Raw genomic sequence first — 6920 nt, forward strand, 5'->3', positions numbered from 1 at the left:
CCTAAAAAAATGATCATCTTAGTGAAAACCTAGCAATAGGTTCTTTGATGTATCACCAAAAAAATCAAAAATTCAAAAATACACAAAATTGAAAAAAGTCCTAAAAAAATCTGTCAAGTGGTGAAAATCTGGAAACAGGTGCTACTTGAGACCCTTGCACCTATGTCTATCAATCTCAATCATCCACTTCACTACACATTTCCTAGCTTGGAATTGTTTCTTGTCCTCATCTTGGGGGCACAACTGCTTAGCCTATTGAGGTATTCTTGTGCTTTAGGGTTTCTTTGACAACTCACAAAACAGTGTTTCTCAACACTTCCCCCACTTTGAGATCAAGTGTTTCTCAACACTTTTCAGATAGTTTACCTACAGTCTCCGATGTCGCGATATTTCTCACTATCAGAATCAAGTCTTGAAGAAATGGCCACGTGACTTACACACACACACTTTAACACTTAAATAACTGAGCTATGTTGATCTTTATCTACTTTTTGTGATGTTTATGATGATTTCTTTACTATATGTTCCATCCATAATAGTCTTTCAAGGATGTCATTGACTAGAAGACTGGGGGCATGGGGCATGTTTTCTTGATTTCTACTTGTGGGTATACTTTGTTTGTCTATAGTGTTGTAAGCATTTATGCTTGACCTATTCAACATTTTGACTTACAAATGTATCATCCTTGACTATTTCACAAGACCCCACTCAGGGTTTATCCTTGCGCTTATGCCTTGATACAGGTGTAATCTTATTAAATTAAACTTAGGGAATCTAATCACATAGTTATCTTGACTTACATGTCTCTGATGCTTAGATTGGATTTCCACATCCCTATCGAATATCGATCATATTCATATCCTCATAGTTATACTAGTGATGGTTGTATGATCTCATGATGTCCCTAATAAATGCTCAATGATGAAATTAAGAGTCTAAATGTTATGCGCTTCTTGCTGGTAAACCACTTTGCATATTAGCTTGCATTTTAGGTTCATTTTCTAGCTTAATCTTATATTCTTGCATATGGGGAGAGCTCTCTCTTCATCTTTTTGTGGACATATCAGCTAACTCCTTTCATATATTTCTTTACTTTCTTCTTGTTCATGTCTTTTCACCTTCTTAATCTTTCACTTCATCTCATTTCTATCTTATCATCACATTATATAAAGTTTGACGTCTTAAATAATTTCGACATCCTAGATTCATTTTTGGGATCAAAATCCAAATTCGAGTTCATCTAGATGGTCAAAATTGTCTTTTAAAAATTCTACTTTCTTCTGAGCAGTTAGCTGACCTTTTGAGGTCGAATCTCTGAATCATCGCTGGGGCATCTTCATTTCTTCATGTCTTCATCATTTCCATACTTCATATCTACTTTAATTCACTATTTCATGTCTAAATCACCTTTCTACTCGTTTTGACCTAATTTTTATGATATATCCTTCAAGGTCAACTCTAGTCAAACTAGGGCATTTTATCAATTTTTTTATAGTCATTCTTGGGTTCTAATCATCTATCTGTCATCTTGGACATTGCTATATTCTAGTTTTCTCATGTCTAGCTAGTTTTTGCATCCCCTTACCTTATTTCAATTTTGATCCCGAGGGGGCAAAAATACTCTATTGCTGATTGTTACAGCTATCTATTTCTTAGGAGCATTTGTTTGACCTTATCACTTGCTCTCGATCTATTCGCTTTGCTAGGTGTTAGAATTCTTTTCGAATCCTAACATCATCTTCCTAGTGTTCAGTACTACTGCTATCAGGCTATACATTTAGGACTTGCTATCTTTTTCTACATTTTGTTCTTCAAAATTAGATATCTATATCTATCACCACCTACTTGGCTTTCTATTTTCTTTGACATAATGTGTTCTCAGATCGATCACGCATTAGTCAAAGAGGGGCAAATGTAATCATCTAAAAATGGTCATCTAGACTATTAGCCCCCTTTTCAACATTTTGGCTAAATTAATTTAATCACTTACCTAAGCCAAATTGCTAATAATCAATTTATTTGATTATAACCTATAGTTTGACTATGCTATCCTAAGTTCATTATTTGATTAAAAGAACATGTCCCCTTTTAATTAAATAAAAGACCCCATTCTTCTAACCCACTTAAAGTGCACACATAAAGTCCTTTTTCTATTTTGCAATTAAAAGAAAAGGCTTTGTGACTTTTGTCTTATATGACAAGTCATCTTATATTCTATTGGTTGACTTGTGTGTGCACATGGATCACTCTTCTTTTCAAATTTCACCATTGATCATCCACCATCTTCATCTTGATCTCTACCGTCCATACGACTTTAAAAGGGAGAGAGCTTTCCCCCTCAAAGAATCCATCATTTGAATATTGTTATGCTGTAGGTTTTCTAATAGGTTTCTTTGGAGCTTTGTGGAGAACTTCTCTTTCTTGTCTACATTCTCTTATCCATGGCATTCTAACTTAGCTTAGCTTTCATTTTTACATGTAGCTTAATTTCACATAGCTTAATAATGGTATTGTAACACTCTCATCCATGCTTAGAATAGCTGCACTTTTTATATTCATTCTAGTTTAATCTTTAGTTGTATTGCATCCTTGAGGAACTCCTTGGGACATTTGCATTCTTGCATCTCGTCTTTGGAACCTCCCATTGCATGGTTTACTAGCAAGAAGAGTATCTCTAAGACTCATCTGAGAGCCTTCTTATTCTTGAAATATACTCTCTTGCACTCCGTGGATAGGGAGCTCTAAGCCGGCATCCGAACATTTCGAACTCATGGAATCATTTGGATAGAAGGGTTTAGAGTGTGACACATTTCTAGTGTACAGTGGTAAAAAGGGACATACCTCTAATATGTGCAGAAGCAAGAATAGTCATCAACATGCAAGTTTTTTTCAAAAGTGCAAAAAGCAAGGACATCAAGCACATGAACATAGAACCAAGACACTGAGATTTGAAGGTCACTACTACAATTGCAAAGAATATAGACATAGAGCCTTTGAGTCTAGATCAAAGCCTATGTGGACACCTAATCAGCCTGCAAGGAGAACTAATCATGTACATCACTACAATTGGGATTACAACACCAAGTATAGCTATCACTATTGCCAAGAGTATGGACACATTCCTAAAAACTGAATAAGAACACATTTTAAGGGAAATTACAGCAAATGGTTAAATCAAACTACTTGTTTTAGTTGCTTGAAGACTGGTCATATCAGCAAAAACTGCCCAACAAAAGTCAAAGCACCCAAGACTAAAGTTAATAAGGGAAAAGAAAAAGTTAATAAGGAACACATTAGGGAAGATATGAAGAAGACATGGTAGAAGAAAGGTGAATGCATCACATCAAATGGAGAGACCACTTCACCCAAGAGGTCAAGTGATCACACCTCATCAAATTAAACACTAGAAAGGCACATAGGTCTGATACATATAAAGATGTATCATACATCAGCCCAAAAAGAACATAGGAACACTACAAAGAAGAAATCTACATAAGTTAAGATGCCAAGATAAAAGTTGGAAGATGATGCCTAGCTATCTTTGGTTGATGAGTAAAACTCCAGTACAGGCCGAGTTAAAATAGACTAGTGGATGCGAGAAAAGTGATAATAGTAGCTGCCAAGTGAGTGGAAAATAGTTGATGTTGAGTTGGAAAATCCTTTGGAAGCTGAGTGTACAATATGTAAAGCACAAAAGCAATAAATGTTAGGTTTTAAGACTAATAAAAGTGAAAATTGTTCATTTTCATGGCATTCAAACGAACAGCAAAAATTAGAAGAGCTAAGAGGTGATCAAGTAGCTATCTTACGGTCACTCGCATCAAATACAACAAAGATTCAGCATGAACTTATCGATCTAAAGATATTTATTAAGTGTCGAGCTATACAGAGTTTTAATTTTTAATACATTTTAAAGCCCTAGTTTTGTAATATGGCTTCTAGCTCAAGAAACCCTAAGGTTAAGGGAGATCATGAGATTCAACTGGTTAGCAATGAAGTTAAACAGTCTAAATTCAGACCAATCCCTAAAGTAGCCTATAAAAATGACCCGGCTGACACACTATCTGTCATTCCACCCAAAATCATCATGGTTCAAGATGTAAGGAAATGCTACAATTGTAAAATTGTTGCTATAGGTGACCTAGATATCTTTAATGCCTATGATAATTTATGTGAGAATAAGATATTGAAGGACGAGTTTTCAATCATTGAGAAGAAGGGTTTAACTAAAACCCTAGTTTTTTCCATAATGTTTAAAACAAAATGGATCTACATTTTTCTAAGCCAAATTCATTATGGATGTTTGTGGCTAGAGTCAGGATCGGTGAAGATTACTAAGAGGATTATGCATAGGGTTACTGGTCTTCCAACCCTAGATCAACCAAAAATAGTGAGAAGTGAGAGAAAGGAGGTAATTGAGAAGAACACAGGCGCAAAATGGAACAATAGGGGAATGACTATTGATACTGTGACTAACCCCCTACTTGACTTTGCTGTGAGGATAATCTCACATAAATTTTATCAATCCAACAGACTAAACAGCATTCCCTGCATAGCTGTTGATGTGGCATACAAGTTATTAAAAAAATAACACACCTATGATCTGGTTGAACTTATGTTGCAACAAATCAATGAGAACTTACGAGCCATAAGGAGATCAAAAGGTGCACAGTGTAAATTTGGCTTAGTTCTCATGTGCATATTCTTTTATGTGATGGAAGAATTCCCTTCATTTGGGAAGGTAAATTGGAATTCTAACAAGATAGCAGTCAGTCAAATTAATGAGTATATTGATCAAATGGGAGACAATTTTGAAGCCCAAATGACTAGCTATTTTGAAGATTTTAAGAAGTCTATGAACCAAAGGATGAGGATACCAGTCTCACTAGTTGAGAAACATGTAAATGACATATGCTTCTTGGTAGATATTGACTTCACATATATTCAAGCTGCAATACCAAGGGTAAGATAGCTAAGGCCATTAGGATATGAACTGGATATTGATGAAGCCTCGACAGTAATCACAGCATTGTTAGTAGAAGAAATTGATAAAGCAACTCCTCACTTTGGAACCTATGATGTTGTTAAGTCCAAAATTGATACAGAACTAAAAATTGCTTCAGTTGTTAAGAAGCAGGATAAAATGGTGAGGAAAATAAAGAAGACATTTGGAGCAAATATTGAAGGTGAAGCAAAAGAAGCAGAAGAAGTGGAAGGAGACAATGAAGAAGAAGAAGAACAACAAGGGCAAGAAAATGACAAAGAGGAAGGTGCCAAGGAAGAAGAAGCCCAGGAAGCACCTACATTTGCCAAGCAGAAGAAGAGAAAGGCAAAAAAATAGCTTGCAACTCAGTGAAAGCCCAAGAAGGAAACAAATTCAGCCCCAACCAATCTACCTCCAACCAAGCCAATAGCAAAAAGGGTGACAACAAGAGCATTAACTCAAAAGGCCAAAGAGGTAGTAAAACAAAATAAGAAAGCTACTACATAGCCAGTAGAAGAGCCCAAGAAAAAAAGAAGATATGTGGCTCAACCAGACACTGAAGATGAAAGGATAGAATCTGAAGATATAAGTCAATTTAAAGTGGTAAGTCATCCACCAAAGTCTTCCATTGATAAATTTTGTGTTAAGATTAAGAATGGAGACTTAAATGATTTGAAGAATGTAAATTTTAATAAGCTCACAAAAGATGAGCAAAATAAAATAGAGACGTCTATCTATAATATGATGGCAGAATATAAACATACACCTCTTGAACTGGATAGTTCATTGCCAAAGGAATTATACAAGATTGTAGAGGAAAAATAGCATTTTTGTCTACAAATTGAGAAATAAATAAGGGAGTCTACCTTAACAAGGATGTTGCGTGATTTGACTAAAAGTAAAATAACAAATGCAGCTAAAAGGCACAATAGTAGATTTACTCCCAAATACAGGGCATTTAGTATTCTACAAAATAAAATTGAAGAGGTTGTGAACAAAACCACAAAAGTGTGGAAAGTTATCTACAAGGAAATTGATGATGTATTTGATGAAGAATACAAAGTAGAAGCAAGTGCCAAAACAAAGGAAACAAAATAAGCAAGAAGAAAGAAAGTAGAATTGAAGAAAGTGGGGGAAGAAGAAAAGGAGGAAATAAGTAAAGAAGAAGAAAAGGGGATAGGTAAGAAACATGAACAAAGTGTGCAAGACACACAACTACCATCTCCCAGTCCTCCTCACTCAACTACTACACCTGCAAAGATAGTCATCATAAAAGATGTTACTGACAAAACAGTGCAAAACATCAACCCACTCACTACAGAGGATCTCTCAAAGATCCTTCACCAATAAACTCTTCAGGCACAATTATGCACAAATCCTGTATTGGTGAGTGTAGATGAAATACAAAGAGCAACAACAGAACCATGGAGACAAAAGGTGAAGCCAAAGGTATAGCCTTTTACAGACACTAAGCTAAAGTTTTGATGTTGCCACCACCACCTCCACCAAGTGTAAATATGGATAATGTTTAGATGTCGAGTACAGAGGAGAGGAAAGCAGATGAGAAGGATGATGCAGCAAAAGAAAAGGAGCAGATCATCATTTAGACATTGGTAGAATTACCAAAGACTAGCACTCCTACTAAGACTATTCAGGAGTCAAGCACTAAAGTTGTTCCATTGCAATTTTCCATGCCAGGCTTGAGTTCAACAAGAGTGGCCAGGGTACTTCACTATGGAGACCCTGAACTAGATGAAGAAATTGAGATACCCTCCTGTGATTCCAAAACTATCACAATGGCACAAATGACTAAAATGCAAAATGCATTGGATAGAAGGATGAGGCAAGAAATTCTGAGAAAAGAGTTTAAACAAAAGCAAGAACTTTATGATATCAAGGACATCTTCATGGATGCCTTCAGCTTGTAGTCACCAGA

Source organism: Cupressus sempervirens, chromosome 8, assembly GCF_028749045.1.
Source record: "Cupressus sempervirens isolate cs-2001-9-10 chromosome 8, ASM2874904v1, whole genome shotgun sequence".
Taxonomy (NCBI): domain Eukaryota; kingdom Viridiplantae; phylum Streptophyta; class Pinopsida; order Cupressales; family Cupressaceae; genus Cupressus; species Cupressus sempervirens.